The sequence below is a fragment of the Panicum virgatum genome, chromosome 5K, assembly GCF_016808335.1.
Source record: "Panicum virgatum strain AP13 chromosome 5K, P.virgatum_v5, whole genome shotgun sequence".
Lineage (NCBI taxonomy): Eukaryota > Viridiplantae > Streptophyta > Magnoliopsida > Poales > Poaceae > Panicum > Panicum virgatum.
The window spans coordinates 13,588,750-13,604,858 of record NC_053140.1 but is presented as its reverse complement, the minus strand read 5'-3'; positions in this window follow the sequence as shown (position 1 = coordinate 13,604,858).

Here is a 16,109-nt window from a genome sequence, read left to right as displayed (position 1 = left end):
CAACCCTGGGGAGTCACACAGAGGAAGCTGCACTGCATTCTAGGCCACAATTGCCATTCTCATTTGCGGCTCCAAAACCACAGAGCGCGCCGATCTACGTCGTCCACAAGATCGGCGGTGATCCTGGAGAAGGCCAGTTCCTCACCGAGCCACCCAAGGAGATCCCGCACGGCTACACGTGCGCCTACATCCCTAACAGCGTCAGTCCAGCACGCTCGGTGTAGATGGTAAACCCAGGAGCTTCTGGAGCAGACTCGGAGAAACAAGCGTGGCTAGTAAAGTACGCTACTGGGCCGAGTGCTGAGCCATCGGCCCCAGGAGTTCTTAGCGTGGAGCAGGTCAGTGCAATACTGAGAGACCAGTTCGGCATCCTGCCCAAGAGGAAAGCGATCGGCTATTCCAAGCCGTATCCAAGTGATTATGACTTGATCCCACTGCCACCCAAGTATCGGCTTCCAGAGTTCACCAAGTTTAACGGGTCAGAGGGAGCCAGCTCCATCGAGCATGTGAGCCGATACTTAACGCAGCTTGGGATGATCTCAGTGTCGGATCCGTTAAGGGTCCGGTTCTTCGGCCAATCCCTGACAGGCCCAGCTTTTGGATGGTATGCATCACTGGCTCCGGATTCGATTCGGACTTGGAGGCAGCTTGAAGATCAATTCCACACCCAGTACCACTCGGAGGCTGCTGAAGCTGGAATTGTCGACCTCGCCCAAGTCAGGCAGAAGCGAGGAGAGACCGTGTCAGAATACATACAGATCTTTAGGGAGGTCAAGAACCGATGCTACTCGTCGCGCATCACAGAGAAAGAGGCAGTCGATTTGGCTGTCCTGGGACTCGCTAAGCCGATCAAGGATGCGGCAGTTCAGTTGGAGTTCACGTCTCTGGCTCACCTGGTGCAGAAGCTTACAGCATACGAACATTACCATCCTGAGCTGTACCAGGATAAGTTCAAGTGCCATGTAAACATGGCCCAGACGGAAGAATCTGATGACTCTGGCGAGGAGCAAGAAGTGGTTGTGGCAGAGTGGACCCGGGGGGCAAACCCTGTCCCGTGCAAGTGGGTCAAACAGCAAGGGCTTGTGAAGGGCTTCGACTTCAACGTAACCAAAGCAGAGCAGATATTTGATCCGCTCCTTAAAGAAAAACAGCTGAAGCTCCCAGAGAATCACAAGCTACCGACGGCACAAGAGCTGCAGGGAAGGCTGTACTGCAAATGGCATCACTCGTTCACTCATGCCACGGGTGAATGCAAGGAGCTACGTCGTCAGATACAATCGGCTATCGAGCAAGGCTGATTAATCCTGGCTCAACACACAATGAAGGTTGACACGAAGCCCTTCCCACAAGCTAACATGGTGGAGCTGTCGGACTTCAGATCCGAGGGCCAGGATCTGGCATTCCAGATCAACATGATGGGACCTATGCGCCGCCATGACAAGTAGAGGAGAGAGGCCGCTTCTGGCAAACGGCCGCAGGGTGAACGCAAACTGGAACAGCGGCATGTGACTGAAGAGCAGGTGCGTCACATCCGCAATCAGCTTATAGCTTCTAATCAGCTTCTGGAAAAGTACCAGTACCAGTACAAGTTGCGCCGCCGATACGAATCGGAGGAAGACGAGTACGAGCACCGCACAGGGAGGACACTGGGAAGACGCCAGGCTATACGCGACCACTGGCATTGCCCGTTCTTCAGGTATTGCTGGAACTCCGGCATGAGCCGATTGCCTACTATAGTTGATTGCTTGGAGTGCTGGCCTCGAGGACACCAGCAGGATGAAACATCGGTGTTCCGGCGCTTAGGGCCCAGAACACGTCAGGATGACCGTGTGAGGAGGCCGGCCAGGGGTGATTCCGAGCAAGAAGAAGACAGGTACCATCGTCCACGGTGGTGTCCTGACGGGCTTAATCGCTCGCAGAAGCGCAGAGTGCAGCGCTTGCGCAATCTGGAAGAGGCGGAAGCAAAGTACCTCGACGTGCTAAGGAAAGCGCGTCCGGATCTCGTGGAGCAAGTCAGGCGACCGCGAAGGGAAGAGAGGTGCCCTCCGAGAAAAGGGTGGCACCCCAAGCAGACAAAAGCCGATGAGAAGCCATCGGCTGATGTGAACATGGTGTACGTGCTCCCATAGGAGTTTCGGGCACCCCAACCGGAGGATTTACCTGTTGCACAGCTGGATCTGGGCCCACAGCCAATCATCTTTGAGAAGCCCAAGGAGAAGAGCTACAAGCACCTGAAGGGGTTGTATCTCAAGGGCTTCATCAATGGCAAGCCTGTGAACAGGATGTTGGTCGACACTGGTGCCGCGGTCAACCTGATGCCATACTCTGTGCTGCGCCGATTGGGTCGTTCTTCTGCCGATCTGATCAAGACCAATGTGATGCTTAATGACTTCAATGGACAGCCATCAGAGGCGATGGGGGTTCTTAATGTGGAGCTGACAGTGGGCCGCAAGACTGTACCAACATCGTTCTTCATCATTAACAGCAAGAGTACGTACACAGTGCTGCTTGGGAGGGACTGGATTCATGCCAACTGTTGTATCCCTTCCACAATGCATCAGTACCTCGTCCAATGGGACGGCGATGAAGTAGAAGTGGTCCCTGCAGACGATTCCAGCGAGGTCTCGCTCGCGGATATGCATGCTTGGGATGCAGAAGGACAAGAGCCGATCTCAGGGATCGCCCTGGAAGACTGTGATCGGATCGAGGCGACAAAAAACGGATTGAGGCTAGTCTTATCCACTGGCCTCACAGAGTAGACACATCCTGGCATGCCACGGGATGTGATAGAGATAGAGAGGCCGGTCCCGGCGACCGGCCCCAAAAAATAGAAAAATCCTGTTTGGGTTCGGAATTGTTACATCATGTACACACGATGGCCTGCTCTGGTAGTTGGCCATTCATTGACTATTTGATTTCGAGTGATAATGGAAGTGTAGAAGCGGCCAGCCCATGCGGTTGGCCAAATAATTTTTCTTGTCATCTCCCTGTGTTTGCCGCTGATCTTGTGGATAACGAAGACTCGCTTGCGTGCGCAACTGGTTGTTCAGACGACGGCAAACTCGGATACGGGTTCACATCGGCTGATGATTTAGAAGAGGTTGACATCGGTCCTGGGGATAAGCCACGACCGACATTTATCAGCAAGAAGTTGGATCCGGCTTTGCGAGAGGAGATGATTGCGTTACTGAAAGAGTACCGGGATTGCTTTGCATGGGACTACACCGAGATGCCCGGACTGGATAGAACTATCGTCGAGCATCGGCTCCCGCTCAAGAAAGGGTTTCGGCCGTTTCAGCAACGAGCACGTCAGATGAAGGCCGAAGTCCTAGAAGAAGTTAAGAAAGAGGTGGAGAAGATGCTGGATGCTGGGTTCATCAGGCCGTGCCGGTATGCAGAATGGATCTCTAACGTGGTACCGGTACAAAAGAAGGATGGCCGATGGCGTGTTTGCATCGATTTTAGAGATCTCAACAGAGCAACGCCAAAGGACGAATACCCGATGCCTGTTGCAGAAACATTGATCAATGCAGCTGCCGGCCACAAAGTGATGAGTTTTATGGACGGCAATGCTAGTTACAACCAGATCTTCATGGCCCCAGAAGATGTGAACAAGACTGCGTTCAGAGTACCAGGCGCAGTCGGCTTATTCGAATATTTGGTTATGACCTTCGGACTGAAAAATGCCGGTGCAACGTACCAACGTGCTATGAATTATATTTTTCATGATCTCATCGGCAAGCTGGTAGAGATTTATATTGATGATGTCGTGGTCAAGTCCAAATCAGCTGGGGGGCATCTAGAAGATCTGCGTCAAGTTTTAGAGCGGACACGAAGGTTTGGGCTCAAAATGAACCCAAAGAAGTGCGCTTTCAGTGTGTCGGCCGGTCAATTTCTGGGATTCCTGGTGCATGAACGGGGAATTGAGATCGGCCTGAAAAAGTCAAGAAGCTGTGAAGACGATGAAACCACCAACTACAAAGAAACAGTTACAGAAGCTCATCGGTAAAATTAACTTTGTCAGACGATTTATTTCTAATCTGTCTAGACGCATTGAGCCTTTCATGGGTTTAGTAAAGATCAAATCCGATGATGAGTTTCGCTGGGGGGCAGAACAGCAGCAAGCTTTCGATGAAATCAAAGAATATTTGTCAAAGCCTCCAGTATTGGTTCCTCCTCAGCAAGATAGGCCGTTCTACGTGTACCTATCCGTGGGTGACACTTCTATTGCTTCAGTATTAGTCCAGAAGCACGACGGCCAGGAGAGAGTGGTTTTCTACCTCAGCAGGCGCATGTTAGACGCCGAGACCAGGTATCCTGAAATTGAGAAGCTTTGTCTTTGCTTATACTTTACATGTACGAAGCTTCGCCATATTTTGCTCTCGGCGGAAACAATTGTCATATGCAAATCGGATGTCATAAAGCACATGCTGTCGGCTCCTGTCCTGAAAGGCCGGCTGGGAAAATGGATGTTTGGATTGTCAGAGTTCGATATTCGGTATCAGCCTGCGAAAGCAGTCAAAGGACAAGCACTGGGGATCTTGTTGCAGACAGGTTCAACACTGATATTGCTGCATTATTTATTCGTGCTTGGGCTATGTTCTTTGACGGATCAGCTTGTGATGATGGATGCGGTGTGGGAATTCTGTTGGTGTCGCCTCGTGGGGCGACTTACTCCTTTTCCATCAGAATGACTGCCCCATGCACCAATAATTTGGTGGAATATGAAGCCGTTCGCAAAGGGATGGAATTACTCCTCGAAGCTAGAGCAGAAGCGGTGGAAATTTTTGGAGATTCGAAGTTGGTGATTTCTCAGCTCACGGAGAAATATAGATGTGAGACCGAGGCTCTTTTCCCAATATGGATGCAATGCCGTGAGTTGATGTCACAATTCAGGTACATCAATTTCCACTGGATACGCAGAACTCTGAACAATGAAGCCAATGATTTGGCACAGATGGCTTCCGGGTACAGGGAAGTAGCCGATGGAGTTGACGTGGAGGTTCAGTTTCTAGAACCCGGAGACTGGAGAGCCGATATCTTCAATTACTTGAAGGATTCGGCTCGGGGGGCACCCAGAAGGATAAGACTCAAGGCCATGAAGTATGTTCTGATAGGGGATGACATGTTCTACAGGACCTTGGAAGGACTACTGCTTAAATGTCTGGGACCTTCGGAGTCAAATCGGCTCTTGCATGAGGTTCATGAAGGAGCCTGCAGTACTCATCAATCGGCTCATAAGATGAAGTGGCTGATTAGGCGATCGGGTTATTACTGGCCCACTATGCTTGAAGATTGTTTCAAGTATTACAAAGGATGTCAGGCATGTCAGAGGTTTGGCAAAATTCAGATAGTGCCAGCTTCAGTGATGAATCCTATCATCAAACCGTGGCCATTCAGAGGTTGGGGCATGGACATGATTGGACAGATCAACCCGTCGTCTAGCAAGGGTCACCAATGGGTCTCAGCTGCCACAGATTATTTCACAAAGTGGGTAGAGGCAGTGCCTATGAGGTCAGTAGCATCGAGAGATGTGATCAGCTTTGTCAAAGAACACATTATCCACAGATTTGGGATCCCTCAGACCATTACGACCGATGGAGGATCGGTCTTTATATCAGAGGAATTCAGGAAATTTGCCGATGACATGGGGATTAAGTTGATCAGATCATCTCCATATTATGCCCAAGCTAATGGACAGGCTGAAGCATCCAACCAGAGCCTCATCAAGCTCATAAAGAGAAAGATCGATGAATATCCTAGGCGCTGGCATGAGGTGTTATCAGAAGCTTTGTGGGCATATCGTATTTCATGTCATGGGTCCACCAAGACGTCGCCGTACCATCTTGTCTACGGCCAGGATGCTGTGCTACCATGGGAGATTACGGCTGGATCAAGACGTGTTGAGTTTCAGAATGATCTATCAACTGAGCAGTATGCAGCCTTGATGAATGACAATGTGGAGGACCTGACAGAGCTAAGGCTTTGGTCGCTGGAAAAGACCAAAGAAAATAAGGCAAAAGTTGCCCGTGCATACAACAAGAAGGTCAAGCCTAAGGATTTCCAGGTTAGAGACTTGGTTTGGGAGGCAGTGTTGCCGTTGGGAACTAAAGATAAAAAGTTTGGTAAATGGTCTCCAACTTGGCACGGGCCGTACAAGGTTGATCAGGTCTTGCCTGGGAATGCATACATGCTTGAGGAATTGGACGGCGTCAAGTTTCCTGTTGCTGTCAATGGCCAACATCTCAAAAAGTATTTCCCGAGCATATGGGAAGGCGAGTAACAAAAGCCGATGAGATCCATCTGGCTGTAATCATGACAGGCCAACACGTTGAGTTGGCCAGAAAAAAAAGAGAAGATAGGCCAACACGTTGAGTTGGCCGACAAAAAAAATGATGATGATAGGCCAACACGTTGAGTTGGCCAGTAAAGAAAAAAAATGCATATGAGAAGTAAGATAGCCGATGTGTAACCATCGACTTAAGATGTTTTTAAACAAGTACAAGTTTCAGGTTAACAAGCAGTACTAATTGTCTCTTGAGCCTATTTACTGGTTCAGGAACTCTTCTATGGCATGGATGGCTTCAGTACGGACAGCGTCTGCTCGTGCTACAATCTCTTCGTCATCCTTGTCATTGCCTGTAACCATCTGCCGACTCAAGGTGCTGATCTCTGCAAACTCTGCTTGTATCTGCTCGGTTATTTCTTGGGTTTCTTGTTTGGAGTTTGCAATGGAAGTTTCCTCGGCCTGGATGAGTTCTTTGGTAGTGCGGACCTTTTCTTCGAGTTCCGCCAGTTCTTTCTTCAGGAGGTCGAGTCGATTCATGTTGGCAGACATGTCAGCTTTGGTATCTAGAATTGCCTTCTTCTGGTTAAGGGCCTTGCACTTTTGGGTAATATCAGCTTTCAGAGAAGCTTGAGAGCGGCGTGCTTCCATCCTTTATTGTGCTTTACTCACTTCTATCCGAAAGAATGGAAGGTTGCTGGCTGACCAGAGCTTGATTTGCAATGGCTCCGGGAGTTGGGATTCTATTTGCTCGAAGATATTTTTTATCTTGCTGGAATCATCAACCAAAGCAGTGATCGGAGCAGATAGAAGATCTTTGATGAGTTGAAGCTGATGTGCCAAGTTAGCCGATTGCTGCAAAGAAGGTGTTTCTGCTCCAGGGACAGTCAGACCCATTGATGCAGGGTCAAAGGAAAGCAAACCTGAAATGTCAAAGCTCTATGGGCATATCTGGAGTTAGGACAAGATGCATTTATGAAGCTATCGGCTAGTTCAGAATTGGTTTTGGAATGTTACCTGTTCTGAAGAATAGGTGTTGGACAGTTCAAGAGCAACTGTCCTGTTGGAGCTGGTGTTGACGTCAAGAGCATCTACTGCATCGGCTTGTTCTTCATTTGTCTCCGTCAGTGCATCAGGAGTCGCAGTCATCCCATGTTGTACTTGGCTTTCTGCATTGGGGGTGTCTTCAGGTGCATCCTGAAAATAGAATTATAGTCAACCAGGGTACATATGTATGAAATAAAGAAAAGTTCTTGAATGATGAGTTACCTGGTTGATGTTGGACTCTGATGGACTCGGAGAAGATGGTACTGGTTTCTTGATGACACGCCTCGTGATCATCTTCTTTTTCTTGATCAAGACTCGGGGGGCAACACTTGCAGAAGTGTGTCTTCGCTTGGAAGCCGACTGAAGTAAGTCTGGCTGGACAGTCATTATCACTTTCTTCATTGGTGGTGATCCTTTGCAGAAGAGTACATCAGGAGCAGTTGGAAGAAAGTGGAATGGCTCCCCAGTGCTGGTCATAGGTTCTGGACCATCTTGTTGTTGCTAACAGAATGAGCAAGATTAGTCATGCAAAGGATGGAGGACTTAGAAGGATGAATGCATAAATTTGGTACCTCTTCTTCGGGGATTACATATTCAAGATCGATTTGCTGTAGTCGAGGACCTAGAGCTTTTCCGAAGACATGAGTTTTCCACATGTTCCACCAAGTATCAAAGCTGATTGATGAGGAGGTGAAAGACAGATCGGCTGGTATTGGAATGTGGAGATTGTCAAATATGTTGTAGCATCTTGAGCTGGTGAGACCATCAGGCAGATCGGCTCTGCTCTCCACCAAGTGGTGAATATGGAAGTGGGGAGGGACCTATCCTAGGCCAAATTGCCGAGATGCTATAACTGGTTGGTAAGATTCATAACCTGGCTTGATGATTCTATTAGAGGTGCTGATGCCAACAGGAAGGAAGCCAGGTCGGATCATCAAAAAAAACAGATGCCGAGTGCTGTCGTCATCGGCAAAATTATCTAGTCTGAAGGCAGTTGGGTTTTCAAAGGATTCAGATTCAGTAAATGGAAAATAGAGTGGATTTTCTGAGCCTTTGTAGAAGATTCTAAACCAGTTTGCTGCATCTGTTGAATTCAGTTTACTGCCAGGGAGACTAAATAAAGCTTGGCCGTAGCTTGTACATCTAATTGGTTTGCCACTCTCATCAGGGAAAGAGTTCTTGGTCAGGCCTTGGAAGTTGGGAATATGGTGCTGGATGTACAGTTGTGCGCACAACTGAATAAACCACCTAGGGCCTCCTGTTCTCAGTTTCTTTTTGTTAAGCAAATTAGATGTCATCAAATGGAGATATCTATAGGTTTCTCCAATGAAGAGTTTGCCTAGGCCGGTGTGATTACCATGGGCTAGGTGATAGGCCAAGGGAAGATAGTTCTTAGTGGGAGCTAAAGAAGGACCACAGAAGATGAAGTGCTCTAGCCAAAGATTTAAGAAGGCTATGTGTTCCTTTTCAGTCACTGGACCTTTTGATTTCATGTGCTGACTCATGTAAGTACCCCAGTTTGTGCAGTTGACTTTGGAAGAAAGTTTGAAGGGGACTTCTGCCATTTTGTGAGCAGCAGGATTAGGAGAACTAATGTCCAGGCCAGTGATCATAGCAACATCCAGCAGAGTAATGGTCATGGGTCCATGACCAAAGAGGAAGCAGTTCAGAGCATCAGACCAGAAATAGCCAATGGTTTTCAGAAGATTTTCATCTTTGTCAAGGGGTGACAGTGATAAGCTAAGTGCATCGGCTATGTTCAAATCCTGCCATAAGGGCATGTGAGCTTTTGCTACTCTACTGTACCATGTAATCCAGCTCTCAGGTGGATTAGGCCAGGCTCTTAAGCAGTCGGCCCAGAGGTTCAGATCGATGTTTTGACTCATAAAAGGAATCCTATTAGCTTCACAAGAGATCAAATCTATGGGGTTTTCATGGGTTTGTGGGCCAAGACAAAAAGATTTTGGATCGGAGGGACGCGGCAGAAGGATGTTTGACACCTGAAGTTTAGAAATTCAGAAGCATATGTATGGTGTCATGTTTCAGAGTTTTAGTTTTAGAGGCTTGGTAAGCTGAAGAAAACTAAAGGATTAGGCCGAATATTACCTTCAGGCCGCAGATTGCTGCATCATCGATTGCAGAGCTTGTCGTCTGAGCTGCAGAATCCGCCATGGTTCAGATCCGTTGACTTAAGGTTTGGTTGCTGCGGGTTCTGATTCGAATTCCGGCTGCTTGGAGAGTTATTGCTTGGATTTGTAGAGCGTGGTTTTCGAATTGTGCCCGGATTCAAGAGTTCGTTTCAAGTTGGAAGTGTTACTCTATTCTTTTGTGGGTTGCTTCTGGTTTGAATTCCGTCGGCTCTTGGATATTTATAGAAGCCTGATGCGTTGCCATCGGCTTTTTGGAAAGTAAACGAAGACATACATAATTTAGGGAAGTCGATTTCATTAATGAGAAGTTCATTACAAGGAAAGCCGATTTTTACAAAGGAATCGATCCTTCGGCTTTGTGATCCTACCCCTACGATACTACTACTGTTCGTAGGTACCTAGTACCTACGACGCTTGGGGCTTCGGGTCAGCACATCCCCGCTGCCGTCGTCGTCGCTGCCGTCGTCGCTGCCGTCGCCGTCGTCATCGCTGCTGAAGGCGCTGCTGCCGCCTTCAGACCCGGAGTCGCTCCAGCCGTTGCCGTCGCCGCTGTTCTCCTCCTCGCTGCCCTTCTCGGAGGACCCGAGGAACCGGAAGGGCTTTCCGCCCATCGGCTCGTCGTCATTGGAGGGGGAGTCGATCTCCTCTTCTGAGGAAGAGTCGACTCCGTCCGAAGAGGGGTCTTCTTCCTCGTCCTTCTCCGACTCCTCTTGGAACAGGAGCCGGAGGTCTTCTCCTTCAGTTTCGGGCTCGTCCTCCTCAGAGGCGACCCCGAAGTCGAACTCCTCTGCATCCCAGTGCAGAGGAGCCAGCGCCTCGTACGCTGCAATCGGGTCCCATTCGGGGGTCGGCTCTCGGCTCTCTGGGATAGAGTCGATGGAGGAGGCCGAGAGGGAAGAAGAAGGGGAAGAGGAAGAAGAAGAAGAGTCTCCGAAAGAGTTGGAGCCGGAGGAAGAAGAGATGGCCATGGCTGGTGAAGGATTGGGTTTCTGCGCTACTGGCTTTGGGAGGAAGAAGGAGTTCGCTGTGAAGAAGAGCCGATTCGGGGTGAAGTTAAATAGTGAAAAGATGGGAGACGGATCGGTAGTTTCACGTTCTACGAGGAGCCAGTTGCAGAGATGTTACGTCTTCCTTGGTGGTTACAGTGTGTTTAATGAGCATTAACGGGAAGATGAAGCGAGAGATTGGTTTTGGAACTATCATTACCAAAACCAGGGGGGCATGTGTTATCGCCATAAATTAACAGGGGTAATTTATGGGCCGAAAGCAAGATGGGCTTAAAGCAGTAGATCAAGAAGACTTGTAAATCGGCTCCTGCGTGAGCATCTGGGCCACATAGGCCGTGTATCCTTAGATTTAATTTAAGATTAGAGATAGAGTCCAATCGGGACAAGATTAGTTTAGATTGTTTCTCAAGTCTCCGGACTATAAATATGTACCCTTTGCTATTCGTAAAGGAGAGCGTCATCATGTCTCGCAAACAACAACTTTCGGCGCATTGCCACCCCTAATCCTAGGGTTTCATCCAAGTAAGTGACATGCTGCTCTGATCGCTTCTCGCGATCAGGGCAGTATTGTTCTTGCTTTTACCTTGGTATTACTCATACTGAAGCGTTTTTGATGGCGAGTAATGCTAGTTATCTTGATGTTCGTAGCATGGCTTTTAGTAGATCTATTGTGCTTCATTGCTTATCATCTACGAATATCATGTTGTCTCTGTGCAGTCACGTTTCAATCTTATGCTAATTCTTGTCGCGTAGAATTAGTTGCACAGGGACAACACCCTGCTTCTTTTAAGTTTAATAGATCCAATCTGTTATGGTTTGCTCTTATTCTTAAGAGTTGGCGTAATATCTGCTAGGTTAGGCCTTGCAAACAGATTGGATGATCCGGTGGTGTAATAGATGCTCTATCTTAGCCTTGATAGGGATTGTTCCGGGAATCGGCTCTTACTAGTTCTTAGGCCTCTGTTTTGGGTTATGGTTTAGTTGTCTGTTATGTTCGCTAGGCCTAGTCACGTGTAGGATGTTCCGATCTAGCGGTGAAGCTGTTACCATCGCAGATTAGATTAATTAGATTTAATTGAAGCAGTTTCATAGTTATTTGCTTTATTCATCAATATATGGATAGATACAGATCCCATCTGACACCGGGACTCGATCGGCTATTTAAAGCTGATGCAAGAGTCGTCCCGGGGAGTCGACCACGGCTCGGACTTATGTTTACACGTGTCTTTGTATGCAGGAAACTGTTCGGAGCACGTCTGCACCCTCCTGATCGGGTATAGGTTTGGTGGCACGCCCGGCTTTCACACATTCTCCGGGTGCGTGACGGAATTGCGAGCCGTCGACGAGGGAGCAGTGCCTGCCAGCGCCCCAGCAACCTCTTGGCTCTTCGTGTTGCCCGTCGCTGCTCGCCGGTGGGTTTCGACTGACAACACCAGTTCGCCTCTAAGGATGTTACATTCCAATTTCAATCTACGCATTCTGTTTGCGCTAACCCCCGCGTGGTTCCCACTCCTGTGTCCGAATTGAGTCGGCCGGCATGTGGTTCAGTTTGGGACCCCCTCACTGCTAGAGGGGGGTCCGGATCCTTAGGAACCTGCTTCGGGGAAGAGGTACTTGTTCCCGGGGGGTGGTCCGGAGCCCTGTGCAGCCGCTTAGCCTGGTTCCGTACCCTAAGCCTGTGCACTCCACCACTCTGTAACAGGTGCCCTAGTACCCAGAACTGCGTACCTAGAGGTCCGGACCTCATTCTTGCTGGAGGGCTGGCCTCCTAAGCTTTGTTCCACAGGTTCGGCTGCGTATCTCAAAGGACCTCTGCCAACAGGATTTGGGACCACGTGGGTATGTTACTAAACGCCAATCCTAAGTCATGTGCAGGGCTGCTCGGCCACCATCCGAACAGGCTCCTGACCCTTGGCGACAAGGCGTGCGCCGAGGGCGGACTTCAGGCGACGCAGGCGCTCGACAACAGAATACAGGGCGGGAAGAACGGCGTTTTCCGACGTACCTCACCCTCTCCTACAAGACAAGGACAAAGGCGCTCAGGAGCGGCAACCACGGACCACGGGTCCGGACCCCCGCGGACAGGTCCCAAACCTCCGCGGGCCGGACCTGGGCCTCTACAAGTGGAAGCCGGACCTCCAGGAGGCCTGAGTCATCGAGCCAGCTAAGGGATCCGGACCCAGCACCCTATTTGGGTAGGAGGCCGGAGCCCTCGCAAGCCCCTGTGGGCGCGGCCGCCGACCCCAGGGTCCGGCCCTGCCACGTGTCCCACAGGGCCGACCTCCGGACCTCCGCTCCCCGCTTGGGCAGGGGTCCAGAACCGCCACGTGCCCCTGTGGGCGCGGCCGCCGACCCCCGGGTCCGGTGCCGCCACATGTCCCACAAGCACGAGTCTTCTGCCTAAAGCCAGCCCTCCTGCCGCATTAAATGCTGGTGGTTGGGACATGCGCTGCCAGACCAGGGCATGGGACGGCTTCTGGCAGACTGCACAGGCGTGATAAGACAACACGGTAAGCCCGCCTGTTTCCAAGGCGGCTCGTCTGTTACCGAGGCACGCAGCAGTGTCTCAGCGCCGCGCGCGTGGGCGACGAGTCATGATGGCCAGCTACTAAATGGAGCAACAGTGCACGCTGCTACAGCGGACTGAGTCAGTAGTTCGCCGCTTCATCATAACCTCGACGCGGCTGCAGAGGTTAGACTCTACTCCGACAGGACAGCTCAAGACCATCCCTGGTCAGAAGCTACGCACGGAGGCCGACGACAAGATCTCTGAATCAGAGGCATTGAAGGCCAAAGTGTAGTTTATAATACGTCGCCGGGCCCACCTGTCGGGGTCCCGTTTAGTGTACTGCTCCCCTTGGGCTTATAAAAGGGAGAGCACGCATGGTAGAAAGGGGGGTTCCAGAGGTTCCACAAGTTTTCACACATGCAGAGACTGGCATAGCTCCTCCCCCAGTTTGCACACAAGCTCAGGCAATACATCACACAGTGGACGTAGGGTATTACGCTCCGGCGGCCCGAACCACACTAAATCCTTGTGTGCTTCCGTGTTCTTACGCCTCTAGATCGAGTATTCCTTGACTGCCCCAAGCACATCCTACACTTAGGATTAGGCGGGTGCATTCCGCTATCCGGCTGTGGTTTTCCACACCACAAAAGGAGTAAATGCTAGGAAACAAAAATTTCAAGAACACATTTTGGACAAAATAAAATTGGATCAAAATTTTTAGGTGGCAAAAATTCAAGGAATAAATTAAACTCACAAAACTTTGTGGAAAAAAAAAGAGAACACAAAAATACCTCGGCAAAAAAATTTTGGAAACAAACATTTGTGACAAGAATTAGGAAGAAAATTTTATAGAAAAATTTGACATATTTAGAAAGAAAATTTGCGAAAATAATTTAAAATATAAAAAGTTGTAGGCAACAGATATTGGAATGAAAAAAATAGAAAGCAAAAGGTAATCAACAAATTTGGATGAAAGGTCAAAAAAATTATGAAGAAAATTCGTAAAATAAAAAAAGTTGGAGTAAAACTTTGGAAAAGATAAAAAATTGCGAACTAATGTTATAGAATGAACAAATAAAAAGGAAAAAAATAGTATGGGGCTGCTACTGCACGCCCGGCAGAGCACTGATCCGGCAAGCGCTGCCAAAGCTTGCCGCATGCGGCAATTGGACGGAGAAAAAAAGAGAAATAAAATGGAAACAAAATTGAGAGAAAAGAGGGAGGACAACGAATCATGGGCCCGCACAAAGGTTGGTAGGGCCGGCAGCACCGGACGCGCGTCCGCCTCGTCGACCGGAAGGAAGCCCATCTCCGGTCGGCTGTAGAATTAGGATCGCGCAACAGTAGTAGAAAGTCTAAGCCTGCAAGCCACGTGCGAGAAGCCGAGAACCGCGCGGTTTTTTCTTTTTTATATTTAAAAAAAATTAAAATTTCAAAAATATATGTCCGTTTTGAAATATTTCAAAAATATACCCCGGTCGCCCTCCCATAGGGCGATAGGCCCAATGTGTAATTTTTTTTCAAATTTGCAACGAAGTCCCTGGAGAAAAAAAAGCCCTGTCGCCCCCTTTTTTTTCAGGGACTTTTTTTTTTCCAGGGACCTATTTTAAGTTATTCGAGCGTGTATTCGTCATCATCGTCGGCAAGATCTCGGCCGCTAACTCCTACCGCACGTAACTTGTCCTTCATTAAATCACGGGAAAAAATCGCAAGAACTTCCCTTATTTCACGAGCATTATGGAACCCACAAACATAATAAGTTCACATCAATAATATCTATAGAGGATAGGGAGGCCGAGGAGGTAGGCCACGTCCTGCAGCGTAGGAGTCATCTCCCCACACGGGAGGTGGAACGCATAACCATATTGAAACACTCTGCATGGTTCGTTGTCTGAATATCATACCGTATTCTGTTGGTATCATAAAGGAATGACCATTTCTCCTTAGGTGCACCTCGAATCCAGTGTGAAAATGGCTTCTCAATTGAATCCCTAGCCTCTGCAGCCTGACTCGTGCCTGCTCCTGATGCCCTTACCTTCACTAGCTCTGCAGTCAACTGATCAAGCATCTGCCATAATGCATTGAATTTTCTCTGTTGATTTTGGGTGCACAACCTCTTAAACAGGTTCTTAAGATCCTTGTTCTTGAAGTGTTCATAGAAGTTTGCACCCATATGCCTAATGCACCACCTATTTTGGACATCAGGCCATAATGGAGGCGTTGTCGCAGTTCCACGTTGCAATTTCAGTATTGATTGCAGGATACCTGCATGCCTATCACTAATAAGGCACACATCTGGACGTGCAGCAACAACATGAATCTTCACTCGTTCAAGGAATCAATACCAACTGTCTATGTTCTCATTCTCAACAAATGCAAATGCGAGCGGAACAATTTGGTTTTTGCAATCTACACCGATTGCGGTGAGTATCTGACATTTATACATTCCAGTCAAAAATGTGCCATCAATACAGATCACCGGAAGACAAAACTGAAATGCTCTAACACAAGCATCTATGCAAAAGAAGGCTCGTTGCATAATTCTTTGTCCCCTAGTCACGGCTGGTACAAGGTATGTGTCATAAAAGCTTCCAGGATTTCTAGCAGCAACCTGAGATAACATACGAAGTAGGTTATCATATGATGCCTCGTATGTGCCGAACCGCATCTCGAACACCCTTTGTTTAGCCCGCCATGCCTTCAAATAACTGATGGTGTACTGGTAAGTCTGCTCAATGTGTCGAACAATCATTTTTGGCTCATAATTTAGGTTGTCCATAATAAACCCATACATTTGCTTTGCAACAAAGTCGCATGATATATTGCGATGCGAGGGAAGAACTTCTGACAGCAAACAAGTGTGCTCTGTGACAATGGAACATTTCCAGTTTGACTTCCATTTTCCCTTGAATGCATGTACTCGCCATGGACATCCAGCATTCACACACTTCACCTCATATTCTTTACTGCCAGACTTCACGACTCTGAATTCTCGTTTCAATGAGATTGGCCATAGTCTCACAGCATCTTTTACGGCTTCAATGTTTGGATATGTTGCACCTTGCACTACCTCATTCCCTCTGTACTCCCACTCCTGATTTCGTACATCT